Source organism: Natrix helvetica (assembly GCF_964273705.1).
Source record: "Natrix helvetica genome assembly, chromosome: 5".
Lineage (NCBI taxonomy): Eukaryota > Metazoa > Chordata > Lepidosauria > Squamata > Natricidae > Natrix > Natrix helvetica.
The window spans coordinates 22,118,282-22,133,589 of NC_138551.1; the positions used below are offsets into that span (position 1 = coordinate 22,118,282).

General features: G+C 47.2%; 1 protein-coding gene across 2 annotated transcripts in view; it reads left to right on the forward strand.

The window, feature by feature from the left end:
• BCHE (butyrylcholinesterase) overlaps window positions 1-15,308 on the forward strand; it is a 116,890-nt gene that overhangs the window by 19,482 nt on the left and 82,100 nt on the right. Inside the window, exon 1 of one of the 2 annotated variants that reach the window (XM_081955359.1) lies at window positions 14,564-14,664. The exons of the other annotated variant lie outside the window; for it this stretch is intronic. The gene's annotated coding sequence lies outside the window, so the exon portion shown is untranslated. Of the gene's footprint in view, window positions 1-14,563; window positions 14,665-15,308 lie in introns of those variants that run through there. 2 annotated transcript variants of the gene reach the window in all.

The following is a 15,308-nucleotide window of genomic DNA, read 5'->3' on the forward strand; positions in this document are numbered from 1 at the left end:
ACCTCTCTCAGGAGAGAAAACGCGGCATCTTCCTAAACTACTGCGGCGCGGAGATGTTCGCCACTGCTAGGGCTCTAGCTGCCCCAGAACCAGCGAATTCGCTGCCGTGGGAAGACCTGATGACTCGCCTCAAGCATCATTACGAGCCCGCGCCGTCCCATTTCGCCCGCCGACAGTACTTTCGACGTTGCATCCAGAAAGAGGGCCAAACCATTGCCCAGTACGTCGCTGCTCTTCGGGCTGAGGCGAGTCTGTGCGAGTTCAGCGACCTAGAAGAGGCGCTGCTGGAGCAGTTTATCTATGGGCTCCGCGATGTAAAACTACATCGCCGCATTCTCGCACGACCAGAACTGACTCTAAAAATCGCGGTCGATGATGCCAGAGCCTATGAGATGGCTGACCAATCCACCCCAGATTTCAGCCACCTCAGCCAGCACCCTCACGCTGCCTATGTACCGCCTTCCCCATACGCGCCTTCCACCGCCTCATACGCGCATTCGACAGCATCTACTTTTCAAAATGAAGTCGATCAGGCCGTCGACCGACTCCAGTCGCTCACCACCAGAGACGGACGTCAATGCCTGAGTTGTGGCGGCCGCCACCAACGATCACAATGCCGATTCCGTCAAGCTCTTTGCCACAATTGCGGCCGAAAGGGCCACCTGGCTGCCGTGTGCCGCTCCGCGCCTCCTGACAGAAGACCCGCGCAACAACCCCCTCACACTCCCCGAAATCCAGCCAATTTCCCTGGCCGTCGCCAAAACTCCCTCACCGTTGGCGACCCGGCCGCTGCTTTCCCTGAATGGCTGGTGGACTCGGCCTCTTCCTCTGCGGAGGGCCGAGGTAAGCTGCACATTCCAATTACCTTAGAGGGAGTGACAACATCCATGGAGGTGGACACGGGATCGGCTAGGTCCATAATGTCATGGGACACATTTCACTCCTTGCTACCTAAAATCCAACGATCTAGCCTATCGCCCCCAGACTGTCGCTTACGTGACTACCAGGGGAACTCCATTGAATTGCTGGGTTGTGGCAGATTTAAAGTTGCCTATGGTTCCCGCCACGCCGGGCTCCCGCTCCTCATAGTAAAAAACCCTCTATCCTCTTTGCTAGGCTTAGATTGGTTTAGGGCACTAGGGCTCTCTATAGCGGGGGTGCATTCCTTACTTCCCTCTCCTCTTCCCTCTTCTAATTCTCCCTCTTCTCTCCTAACTGAATTCGCTGACGTTTTCAGCCCCTCCCTGGGTTGCTACACAGGTTCCCCCATTTCCCTGAACCTCGACCCTTCTGTAGCCCCCATACGCTTGAAGGCTCGCCGTCTGCCGCTGGCTCTTAAAGCCAAGGTGGACGCGGAACTAGATAAGCTTCTCCGCCAAGGCATATTGGAACCCGTGGATTTTTCTCCATGGGAAACTCCAATAGTAGTCCCCCTTAAGTCCGACGGATCCGTGAGGATCTGCACGGACTTTAAATCTACATTAAATAAAGCCCTACAAGCGCATCCCTATCCTGTGCCCGTGGTGCAGCATGTTCTGCACACACTAGGCAATGGGCGCATTTTCGCAAAATTAGACCTCGCGCAGGCGTATCAGCAGCTGCCCGTTGACGAGCCCACCGCGCTTGCGCAAACCATAGTAACCCACCGCGGGGCTTTCAAATGTCGAAGGCTGCAATTCGGAGTCAGCGTGGCCCCGGGAATTTTCCAAGGATTAATGGAGCGCCTGCTCCATGCCATTCCCGGAGTCACCCCGTACTTCGATGATGTCTTGATTGCAGCCCCCGACACTGCGAGCCTCGTTCAGACGCTGCGCGTTGTCCTCCAGCGCTTCCGCGCAGCGGGACTCCACTTAAAGCCCGAAAAATGCCAACTGGGGGTCTCTGCTGTAACCTTCCTAGGTTACCGCATCGATGCCGCGGGCATCCACCCCGATCCACATAAACTTAACGCCATCCTAGCTGCCCCCCCACCCCAATCTAAAGCAGAGCTACAGGCTTTCCTGGGGCTTCTAAATTTTTATGCTTCTTTCATTCCCCACAAAGCTTCCCTAGCCGAACCCCTTCACCGCCTCTTGGACTCCAAAGTCCCTTGGAGCTGGAGCAGCCGCGAAGCGCAGGCGCTCGCGGCTGTCAAGCAATCCCTCACCACTCCTCCAGTCCTCGCCCAGTATGACGAGTCCCTTCCATTAACTTTAGTTTGTGACGCCTCTCCTTTTGGGGTGGGCGCTGTTCTTAGCCATTCCTTTCCTGATGGCTCGGAGCGTCCCATAGCGTTTTACTCCCGCACCTTATCAAGGCCTGAGCGCAATTACAGCCAGCTTGATAAGGAGGCGCTGGCTGCCGTTGCGGGAGTAAAGCGCTTCCATCACTACCTATACGGACGTCACTTCTCCCTCATTACGGATCACAAGCCCCTTCTAGGTATCATTGCCGGGGATCGCCCCACTCCTCCCATCCTCTCCCCGCGCATGTTAAGGTGGCTTGAATTCCTTTCTGCCTATTCCTATACTCTTGCCTATCGCCCTGGCGGCCATATATCCCACGCAGACGCTTTGAGCCGCTGCCCCTTGCCAGTGCCCATTCTTGACCCGGCTCCTACTATTCAAGTCTCCCTAATTGATGACTTGTCCCTTCCTATGTCCGTCTCGGACATAGCTGCGGCGTCTGCTACCGACCCTGTCATTATCCGAGTTATGGCCGCCGTAACTCGAGGATGGGCAGCTTACTCTACAGACCCCCTCCTCCTGCCGTTTTTCCGCCGCCGTTACGAACTTTCAGTAATGCAGGATTGCCTCCTCTGGGGCACCCGCGTTGTAATTCCCTCGTCCATGCGCGCCTCTGTGCTGTCTCGCCTCCATGACGGCCACCCAGGCATTGTCCGAATGAAGGCCCTTGGCCGCGGATATGTCTGGTGGCCGTCTATGGATGCGGACATCGCTTCCTACGTCCAAGTTTGTTCTGCCTGCCAGCGAGTGCAGGCTGCCCCCCCCACTGCACCTCCCCGCGAGTGGGAACAACCTTTAGGCCCATGGAGTCGATTGCACGTCGACTTCATGGGTCCCATTGATGGCCATTCCTTCCTAGTTGTGGTAGATGCATGGTCCAAATGGGTTGAGCTATTCCCCATGACCTCTACCACCTCCGCGGCCACTATCCGCGTTCTCAATTCCCTGTTTACAACCCATGGGCTGCCCGATGTTATCGTTTCCGATAACGGGCCCCAATTCGCCTCCTCTGAATTCTTTTCTTTCCTCACCTCCCTGGGCATCCGCCATGCCCCAATATCACCATATCACCCGGCCAGCAATGGCCTGGCGGAACGTGCGGTCCGTTCTGCAAAAGATGCCTTTGCCCGTATGGCAGCACTACCTTGGCCAGACCGCATTCACACGTATCTCCGTACCCAACACACCACCCCTTGTTCATCCACGGGCAAAGCCCCCTCCGAGCTACTCATGGGTCGCCGCCTCAGGTCTACTTTAGACCGTCTGCATCCCCTCTGTTCTTCCCCCCCCTTTCACCCTCCCACCTCCCCGAGATCTTTTCTAGTGGGGGAGGAAGTTTTCGCCCGGAATTATGCGGGGGAACCCAAATGGGTGCCTGGAAAGATCTCAGATGTAACAGGGCCCTGCTCTTACAGGGTCCTCCTCAACGATGGGAGATCTTGGAGGCGCCATGTAGACCTGTTGCGGCGACGACCGGCAGAAGTTCCCGGAATTGCAACCAGCGGACAGAAACAGCCAGGCCCTAACAACGCCGCCTGCCGGCCCAACTGCACAAAAAACTCTAGCTCCGAGTCGGCGCAGGTTGCCCCCGGTGCGTTTGGTTCCTTACCTGTTCTGACGCATCCATCTCCTAGGGTTGGGCCTGTAGCGGCCGCTCCTCCAGGGCCTCGTCACACGGGCGGAGCCGACACTCCTTCCTCCTCGAACGCCACACCAACTATGCCAAGGCGTTCCCAGCGCGTGCGCAGACGACCAAGATATTTGGAAGATTACGCATGCGCAATCTGGGGGAAAGGGGTGTTGAGTACTGAGGAGCCTGGCCAGCAGAGGGCGTTCGGAGGAAGCCCTCTGATTGGCCAAGGCGCGCGCTCCAGCCGGCGGGAGAATTTAAGGTTTCCTATTGGTTCCACCGGCTGACAGCTGTAAGTATAAATAGCTGTCAGCCGGATCGCGTTTTGTCCGTTGTCAGTTAGCCTGTTCCTAATAAACTACGTTGAACTGACCACTGCCTCAGTCTCCTCACTACGGAGGGGGAAAGGGGTGTTGAGTACTGAGGAGCCTGGCCAGCAGAGGGCGTTCGGAGGAAGCCCTCTGATTGGCCAAGGCGCGCGCTCCAGCCGGCGGGAGAATTTAAGGTTTCCTATTGGTTCCACCGGCTGACAGCTGTAAGTATAAATAGCTGTCAGCCGGATCGCGTTTTGTCCGTTGTCAGTTAGCCTGTTCCTAATAAACTACGTTGAACTGACCACTGCCTCAGTCTCCTCACTACGGATTCAACACTGGCGACGAGGACGGGCGACACGGACCCCTTCATCGTGCCACCAATGGCTACCTCTGCCGCTTTTTCGCCTTTCAGGCCAGAGGCTGAGGCTTGGGAAGCGTTTCTAGAGAGATTCGACTGCTTCCTCATAGCCCATGACCTCATAAACCTCTCTCAGGAGAGAAAACGCGGCATCTTCCTAAACTACTGCGGCGCGGAGATGTTCGCCACTGCTAGGGCTCTAGCTGCCCCAGAACCAGCGAATTCGCTGCCGTGGGAAGACCTGATGACTCGCCTCAAGCATCATTACGAGCCCGCGCCGTCCCGTTTCGCCCGCCGACAGTACTTTCGACGTTGCATCCAGAAAGAGGGCCAAACCATTGCCCAGTACGTCGCTGCTCTTCGGGCTGAGGCGAGTCTGTGCGAGTTCAGCGACCTAGAAGAGGCGCTGCTGGAGCAGTTTATCTATGGGCTCCGCGATGTAAAACTACATCGCCGCATTCTCGCACGACCAGAACTGACTCTAAAAATCGCGGTCGATGATGCCAGAGCCTATGAGATGGCTGACCAATCCACCCCAGATTTCAGCCACCTCAGCCAGCACCCTCACGCTGCCTATGTACCGCCTTCCCCATACGCGCCTTCCACCGCCTCATACGCGCATTCGACAGCATCTACTTTTCAAAATGAAGTCGATCAGGCCGTCGACCGACTCCAGTCGCTCACCACCAGAGACGGACGTCAATGCCTGAGTTGTGGCGGCCGCCACCAACGATCACAATGCCGATTCCGTCAAGCTCTTTGCCACAATTGCGGCCGAAAGGGCCACCTGGCTGCCGTGTGCCGCTCCGCGCCTCCTGACAGAAGACCCGCGCAACAACCCCCTCACACTCCCCGAAATCCAGGCAATTTCCCTGGCCGTCGCCAAAACTCCCTCACCGTTGGCGACCCGGCCGCTGCTTTCCCTGAATGGCTGGTGGACTCGGCCTCTTCCTCTGCGGAGGGCCGAGGTAAGCTGCACATTCCAATTACCTTAGAGGGAGTGACAACATCCATGGAGGTGGACACGGGATCGGCTAGGTCCATAATGTCATGGGACACATTTCACTCCTTGCTACCTAAAATCCAACGATCTAGCCTATCGCCCCCAGACTGTCGCTTACGTGACTACCAGGGGAACTCCATTGAATTGCTGGGTTGTGGCAGATTTAAAGTTGCCTATGGTTCCCGCCACGCCAGGCTCCCGCTCCTCATAGTAAAAAACCCTCTATCCTCTTTGCTAGGCTTAGATTGGTTTAGGGCCGCAGCTATGTCCGAGACGGACATAGGAAGGGACAAGTCATCAATTAGGGAGACTTGAATAGTAGGAGCCGGGTCAAGAATGGGCACTGGCAAGGGGCAGCGGCTCAAAGCGTCTGCGTGGGATATATGGCCGCCAGGGCGATAGGCAAGAGTATAGGAATAGGCAGAAAGGAATTCAAGCCACCTTAACATGCGCGGGGAGAGGATGGGAGGAGTGGGGCGATCCCCGGCAATGATACCTAGAAGGGGCTTGTGATCCGTAATGAGGGAGAAGTGACGTCCGTATAGGTAGTGATGGAAGCGCTTTACTCCCGCAACGGCAGCCAGCGCCTCCTTATCAAGCTGGCTGTAATTGCGCTCAGGCCTTGATAAGGTGCGGGAGTAAAACGCTATGGGACGCTCCGAGCCATCAGGAAAGGAATGGCTAATAATAATAATAATAATAAGTTTGCATTTATTAGCCGCTCCCTTTCCAAGTAGGACTCGGGGCGGCGTACAATGGGGCATATAAAACACAGAAAATATATAAAAACACATAGGCATACATACAGAACATACATACAGATACACAAACACGGACTCGAACTCGGAGGAGGTAGACAATTTACATCATATAGACAGTTAAAAACTGTCTAAGAACAGCGCCCACCCCAAAAGGAGAGGCGTCACAAACTAAAGTTAATGGAAGGGACTCGTCATACTGGGCGAGGACTGGAGGAGTGGTGAGGGATTGCTTGACAGCCGCGAGCGCCTGCGCTTCGCGGCTGCTCCAGCTCCAAGGGACTTTGGAGTCCAAGAGGCGGTGAAGGGGTTCGGCTAGGGAAGCTTTGTGGGGAATGAAAGAAGCATAAAAATTTAGAAGCCCCAGGAAAGCCTGTAGCTCTGCTTTAGATTGGGGTGGGGGGGCAGCTAGGATGGCGTTAAGTTTATGTGGATCGGGGTGGATGCCCGCGGCATCGATGCGGTAACCTAGGAAGGTTACAGCAGAGACCCCCAGTTGGCATTTTTCGGGCTTTAAGTGGAGTCCCGCTGCGCGGAAGCGCTGGAGGACAACGCGCAGCGTCTGAACGAGGCTCGCAGTGTCGGGGGCTGCAATCAAGACATCATCGAAGTACGGGGTGACTCCGGGAATGGCATGGAGCAGGCGCTCCATTAATCCTTGGAAAATTCCCGGGGCCACGCTGACTCCGAATTGCAGCCTTCGACATTTGAAAGCCCCGCGGTGGGTTACTATGGTTTGCGCAAGCGCGGTGGGCTCGTCAACGGGCAGCTGCTGATACGCCTGCGCGAGGTCTAATTTTGCGAAAATGCGCCCATTGCCTAGTGTGTGCAGAACATGCTGCACCACGGGCACAGGATAGGGATGCGCTTGTAGGGCTTTATTTAATGTAGATTTAAAGTCCGCGCAGATCCTCACGGATCCGTCGGACTTAAGGGGGACTACTATTGGAGTTTCCCATGGAGAAAAATCCACGGGTTCCAATATGCCTTGGCGGAGAAGCTTATCTAGTTCCGCGTCCACCTTGGCTTTAAGAGCCAGCGGCAGACGGCGAGCCTTCAAGCGTATGGGGGCTACAGAAGGGTCGAGGTTCAGGGAAATGGGGGAACCTGTGTAGCAACCCAGGGAGGGGCTGAAAACGTCAGCGAATTCAGTTAGGAGAGAAGAGGGAGAATTAGAAGAGGGAAGAGGAGAGGGAAGTAAGGAATGCACCCCCGCTATAGAGAGCCCTAGTGCCCTAAACCAATCTAAGCCTAGCAAAGAGGATAGAGGGTTTTTTACTATGAGGAGCGGGAGCCCGGCGTGGCGGGAACCATAGGCAACTTTAAATCTGCCACAACCCAGCAATTCAATGGAGTTCCCCTGGTAGTCACGTAAGCGACAGTCTGGGGGCGATAGGCTAGATCGTTGGATTTTAGGTAGCAAGGAGTGAAATGTGTCCCATGACATTATGGACCTAGCCGATCCCGTGTCCACCTCCATGGATGTTGTCACTCCCTCTAAGGTAATTGGAATGTGCAGCTTACCTCGGCCCTCCGCAGAGGAAGAGGCCGAGTCCACCAGCCATTCAGGGAAAGCAGCGGCCGGGTCGCCAACGGTGAGGGAGTTTTGGCGACGGCCAGGGAAATTGGCTGGATTTCGGGGAGTGTGAGGGGGTTGTTGCGCGGGTCTTCTGTCAGGAGGCGCGGAGCGGCACATTCCAATATTTTTCTGATCACATTTTCATCTGTGGGCAATCGCTTCACTTTTCCAATTTTGTGCAAGTATGATTCTAGCTGCAGTTAATATATGAATAATTAGATATGCATTTCACTTACTATATTTTTCAGGTAACATTCCCAAGAAGAATATTTCTGGCTTTAAAATCAATGTGCTGCTTTATCGTTTTTTCCAGCCACATATGTATTTTTGTCCAATATTTTTTAGCCTTTGAGCTTGTCCACCACCAATCTGACTAAGGTATCTGATGACACTTTCATCAATTAGCCAACTTATCTTAAACATCTTTGCCAACCTCGCTGGTGCAAAATGCCATCTATAAAACATCTTACACAAATTTTCTTTCGATGCAGTTGACATTGTTAATTTATAGTTCATATCCCACAGTTTCTGCCATTTGTCTAACTCTCTTGTGTAACCAAAGTTTTTCCCCCATACTATCATTATCTCCTTCACTTGTTCACTTTCCAATTTATTACCCAATAAGTTGATTTACATTTTGTTTATCAATTTTCTTTCTTCTCCCTTTATTTATTTATCAGCACAAATACAACACAAATATTAAAAGGCAACATTAAAAATAAAAATATGGGTTTTTGCCTGGATGGTTTTCTGTAATGAGCCGAAGGACAGAAAGAGGGAGGATTTTTTAATTTTTAATTTAATTAGCACTTCTAGACCGCCCCCTCTCCCAAAAGGGACTCGGGGCGGTGTACAGTTCATATCAAAAACATCATACATAAAAACAATTAAAATTATTAGATGGATAAATACATAAATAAGAGGAGGATAAAATAGACAGAACTGTAATTGCTAAATAATAATTTAAAATATACAAAATTTAAAACCCCAGTGTCCTATAAAATTAAGTCCCCTAAAAAACCAGTAGGAAATATATATGCCAGGAGGTGACGTTAAGAATTATGCCAGGCCAGCCAGTCGGAACAGGTGTGTCTTCAGTTTCTGCTGGAAGGAGCGGAAGTCAGTGGTGGTTCTAATGTCGGGGGGGGGGAGGTCATTCCAGAGGGTAGGGCACATCACAGAGACGGTCCTACTCCTTGGTGTCGCCCGTTGGCATTGCCTAGTGGACGGCACCAGGAGAAGCCCCTCCCTGTGAGAGCGAATTGGCCGCAGGGATGTGTGTGGGAGGATGCGATCCCGCAGGTAACTAGGCCCTATGCCATGGAGCGCTTTAAAGATGGTGGTCAAAACCTTGAAACGCACCCGAAAGACCACACGTAGCCAGTGCAGCTCGCGCAGGAGCGGTGTTACGTGGGAGTACCTAGTACTCCCCATGACTGCCCGTGCGGCTGCGTTCTGGACTAGCTGCAGTCTTCGTGCGCGTCCCAAGGGAAGCCCCATGTAGAGAGCATTACAGTAGTCCAGGCGAGACGTCACCAGTGCATGAGTGACCGTGCTTAGGGCATCCCGGTCCAGAAGGGGGCGCAATTGGCGCACCTGGCGGACCTGGTGGAACGCCCCCCTAGCCACGGCTGCCACATGGTCGTCCATTGACAGCCGGGCATCTAGGAGGACGCCCAAATTGCGCACCCGTTCCACAGGGGGCAGTTGTTCGCCCCCTATGGCCAGCGTTGGAGTCAGCTGACTGAACCAAGGTGCCGGTAGCCACAGCCACTCAGTCTTGGAGGGGTTGAGTTTGAGTCTGTTGTCCCCCATCCAGACCCCGACGGCTTCCAAACACCGGGACATCACTTCGACAGCCTCGCTGGGGTGATTTGGGGTTGAAACGTACAGCTGAGTATCATCAGTGTACAGATGGTATTCAACCCCAAAACCACGGATGATCTCCCCCAGTGGCTTCACATATGTGTTGAACAGGAGGGGTGAGAGGACCGACCCCTGTGGCACCCCACAAGTGAGTGACCTCAGGGTCGACCTCTGCCCCCCTGTCAACACACATTGCGACCGGTCGGAGAGGTAGGAGCCGAACCACCGTAAAACGGTGCCTCCGACTCCCATCCCCTCCAGCTGGCGCAATAGGATACCATGGTCGATGGTATCAAAAGCCGCTGAGAGGTCTAATAGGACCAGGATAGAGGAACAACCTCTATCTCTGGCCCTCCAGAGATCATCAACCAGCGCGACCAAGGCTGTCTCTGTGCTGTGCCCGGGTCGGAAGCCGGACTGGCGTGGGTCTAGATATTCGGATTCGTCAAGGTGTCGTGGAAATTGCTGTGCCACCACATTCTCAACAACGTTCGCTAAAAAGGGAAGGTTGGAGACTGGACGATAATTAGCCAGCTCCATTGGGTCCAGTGAAGGCCTCTTGAGCAAGGGCCTCACCACCGCCTCTTTCAAGGCAGTTGGTAAGAAGCCCTCACCCAATGAGGCGTTCACCAGGCCCAGAAGCCAGCCTCGTGTCACCTCCCAGGATGCCAGTACCAGCCAGGAGGGACACGGGTCCATTGAACATGTGGTGGGTCGCAGCCGTCCAGAGAGGAGTGAGCTCTCTGCCATATTTGGGCATACCAGGGGTTGTAACACAAATACATACACACAGACACACACACACACACACACACGTGTGTGTGTGTGTGTTGTATTAGTGCTGATAAATAAATAAAGGGAGACTAGTATGGATCCATTTCAAGCTATTTAGCTCTCATCAGCTAGCCATACCCTTACTGGGATTTGAACCTGGGATATGTTATATATTAGGCAGACTTGCTAGCCACTACACCACCGGTTCTCCTCCTTTATCAGCTAAGCCAGGGAAATAGGTATATATTTGTGTTACAACCCCTGGTATGCCCAAATATGGGAGGGAGCTCACTCCTCCCTCTTTCTGTCCTTCGGCTCTCTGTCCTTTGGCACAAATACAACACAAATATAAAAAGGCAACATTAAAAATAAAAATATGGGTTTCTGCCTGCATGGTTTTCTGTGATGAGCCGAAGGACAGAAAGAGGGGGGAGTGAGCTCCCTCCCATATTTGGGCATACCAGGGGTTATCACACACACACACACACACACACACATACACATCTACGAAATCTACGAAAACATATATATAATTTTACATTAGGGCCCTTTGCTCTCAAAAATTGTATTTAGTAAAATGACTGCTCAGATTCTCCCCAGTTGTTAAAGTATGTTTTCTATCTCTCAAGTTTATTTTTTTATCATAAGGTATACCTCAACATCATCAACAGAGAGTTACACAGTTGAGAACAATTTTTGCTTCTTTTAATCATACAGAAACTCAGCAAGGATACTGTAAATTGCATTTATTCTGCAATTTTTAACAAGGCTATGTAACTCAGACATCCCACTTTCAATGTCACCAAACTTGATAACATGGCTTTTGATTTAAAAAAAAAATCCAAAACCAAATTTGAGTGTTTGTAAATAAAAATATAAACAATTTTATTTTAAGGTTTAAAATGTAATTTAGAAATTTACTTCTTTTAAAAAGGTACATTCATAACTAACACAGTATGTCATAGTCCATTAGTTTGTAAATGCAGATCAAACAGAAATGTAATTTAGGTATTAACATATGAAAGAATAACAGGATTCCAATTACACTTATCTCTACATTCCTGTACTCTATTAATGTACCATGAGAAAAGCTTTAAACATTTTACTCTATTTATTTTTTGTCATTTATTAAAACCTCAGTGATTTTTGAATAATTTTTGCACCAACTTCTAGTGAAGGTCATGTATTTTGTTAATATATAATGGGATTAATAATGTACTTTAAATTATGCACACTTTGAAAATTCATTGTTGAAATATTTGCCTGATTTTTATTCTTTCTAATTAGCAATTTTATTAAAAAATGCAATTAAAAACTAAAAACACTGATTCAAATAAAATATATACAGTAAAATAATAAAATGGGAAAATAATGTAGAAAAATAATGTAAAAGAAATAAAAATAAGAATATAGTAAAGAAAAATAAAAATATAGAAAGAAATGACTGCCATGTTCATCACAAGCATAAGCATGTCACCTTCTCTTAAAATAAAACAAAATATGTCCCCGTGTTCTAGATATTTTCTATAGAGATAAAATAACTTTAGTAACTTAAAGTAACTATAATAACTATGTTAGCTTTTAGTAACTTATCATCATCTCTTAAAATAATCTTCCCATATCGTATCTCTTACCTTTAAATAAATTCTTAAAGACTTGGTTTTCAATACTGATCAGAAAAGCTCACTAAGGGAAACCAGAGATAACCACATATTTTAACCATGATCATATGATCCAAATTTATATTTTTCCTTTTACTCTTACTAATCTTGATTTTTAGTTTTTCAAATAAGTTGCTAGAACTTTATTTCTTTTCATTTTTATTTTTCCCATTCCCACAAAATTCTTAAAAGTTTTAGTAAGTCTCCATGTTAAGTCCAATGTAGGAAAATTGTCCAAGTCTTGATTTATTTGTACATCCCTTTTTAATTATTAAATCATTAGCCTGCTTCTTTTGGATATCCAGAGTAGCATCTTTTTCCATATCATTCTCATCCTGTCATTTTTAAATCTACTTTCAGATCAATCTCAATCTTGTCAGATATAACTTGGTTTTTTCCCATAATATCTTTTAAACATAGTCTATAGAGGCAGAAATTGAAAAACATAACTTCAAGATCCATTGTTCAAAAATATCTTTTAATATGTCCAATGTTAACATATTTTATTTTATTTGGGGTTGGTAAATCAAATTTTCTTCTTTAATTGTGACCTTTATTTCCTTCTTATTGTCCAACCTGCAAAGTCTCATTCTATCTTTTTTTTTAAAAAAAGGAAATTCAAAACAAAAAGCATTTCTCATGGGAAGAATAATTTGTAGTAATTCCAAAATCTTATTTCAAATCCATCTGGTTCTTTGGTCCACTTGTAACTTTCCAAAATCAAACTTCTAATCACCCTTTTGCTATTCATTCCAAAATAAATGTTTTTAAAGTCCTTAAACTGACATTTAAAATATCTTTCTCTAAGGTTTGAAGGAAACTCAACTAGTATACAAAGGCTCCTAGTAGCTGAAAAGAAATGTAACTTGGTTTTAAGCAGTATCCAAAAGTTATTAGAAAAAGAAATATGTGAATGCAGTATCCTTTCACTGACACTTACCATAATTTTAGCAAGATGACTATTCTTTTGTCTACAAAGAGTCCTAAACCAGCTGGAGGCTGCTATCTTGTGTTCCTCTTATGAGGAGCAACTGTTTGGAGTACTTGCTGGTTATCTCAAGTCCTCTCCAAAGAAGAATTACAAAGAGCCATACTACTTGCTGACATTTTATTCTGCCATGTTTACCTGTTCCACTTTTAGCAGTACTGTCTTGACTTAACCATTTGAAGTACCATCTTTAGCTTCATATTTCTTTCTCAAAAGTCCTGGAATGTTTGTCTTACTTTTCATAGAAACTACTACTGAACACAAAACAAGAGCATATGGTAGAGAAAAATAATGTAAGAAGCATTTCAGAGAGTTCAAAAACTACCTTCATTCTAGACTATGAAAGCAATTTTGTTGAATTTATATTCACTCACTGCAATATTCAAAATAACATTACTGAAGTTGTAATTACATAAATACATTATGTAATACATAATAAAAACACATACAGACCCATTCAGAAGTGGATCATCTCTTATGTAGTTCTACTGGCACTTTCTGCTATATATTTTCCTGGTCACATCAGTTCCTTCATTGGGTTTATTCTCATGTATCTTAACTATGATATATACCTGGAAATTGGCCATAGCTAACACAGTTTAAAGTTATTTTCCTATTGCCACAAATATAATCCTGAACTCTTCTTCAAATATGTGGGTGATGATATGATGAGGCATTGAGATCTGCCCATGTCCTGCTGGCCATTTTATAGTTATTTGGGCCTTTTGGGTTTGGAAGTGAAAGAGTCCACACACTCAACTTTCCAAATCACATAGATTCTTATAAATATGAAACTAGTGTTCTTTGAATCCATGCTGACTTGTTTTGTGAAACTCTTTAGAAATATTCAATAGATAGACAATTTCATTGTTATTATTTATGAGAAACTGCACACAAATATTACAATTACTAACACTCCTGGGAACAATTTGGTTTTGAGAAGATGGCTAGATCAGTGAACCTCACTCCCCTTCATGAAATCTAATTTTCTAGAATGGTGTTGTCAGAATGTCAGTTAAAGATGAAGCCATGAAGATTACCAAAATTGTCAGAGGGATAACAGTATACAGAGGGATCCAGACCATGTCTCTTTTTTGAGGGGGCAGGGAGGGGGAGAGAATTAGATGAAATGTTATATACATTTAGTATGTATACTTCTCTCCCTCCTAAAACAAACCAATTAGAATTTGCTGAGGTGGAGATGGGCTCATAATTTCTGGCATGTATCAGTAGAGATAAACACAATTATTTTTGCTGTGATCCCAATAAAATCTCATCTGAAATGCTTTTTAGAAATGAAAAATTGTACTTTCAGGACCACAGTCAGAGGAAGATATTTCCCTCTCTGGGTTTTTTTTCAAAAGAACTTTGATAATTGTTCCCATCAACAGAAACTTTTTGTGGAAACATCTGCGTATCCTGTTTGATTTTCAGTTGCAAGAAACAGAATAGATGTTATCATTGAAAAAAGAGTGAAGGAAAGTCATGCTTGCCGTTCTTAGAGAAAGGTACGTTTTGTTTCTCCAGGCGATCAAAAATGTAACATGTTTTCAATGTCACTAGAATTTCATCAGAGAATGAAAGGTATGCTGATCAGTGGGGAGTGGATGAGAAGAGTTCTGAAACCTACTTTATTCCTATTTTAATATTTTCAGAGCCCCATGCACTTGGTTGCTTCAATATAACAATCTCCTTGTGTCTCCATGAATATTTTATTTTTTTCCTGGAATCATTGCTTTCTGTCAAACTACAAATCTAAATGTGGAAAACCTTCCTGGTTAGTGTTTTGCACCTATTTCCCATGGTTAAAGGGGAAAAAAACAACCTAACAAAATATCTTTAAGTTTTCCATCACTTTCAGCTTAGTTTTAAATGGTAGCAGATATTCTTTAAAAGAAAAATGCAGCTATATTTCAAAATGTCCGTACATAAAGGTATTGTTTGCCCTCATCCATGGCAAAGTTTAATTTGTTTCTATTTTTTTCTGATTAGCATTTCTCAAATTTCAAAAGGCATTATTTGTCTTTTTGCTCAGTGATAGATCTTGTAAGCAAAGGGAATTTGATTGTATTCAAACCTATAATAATGCAGCTCATGGCAATGGAATTACTGATGCCTATTATAGTTATTTCCAATTCTTTATAGCTCTAAA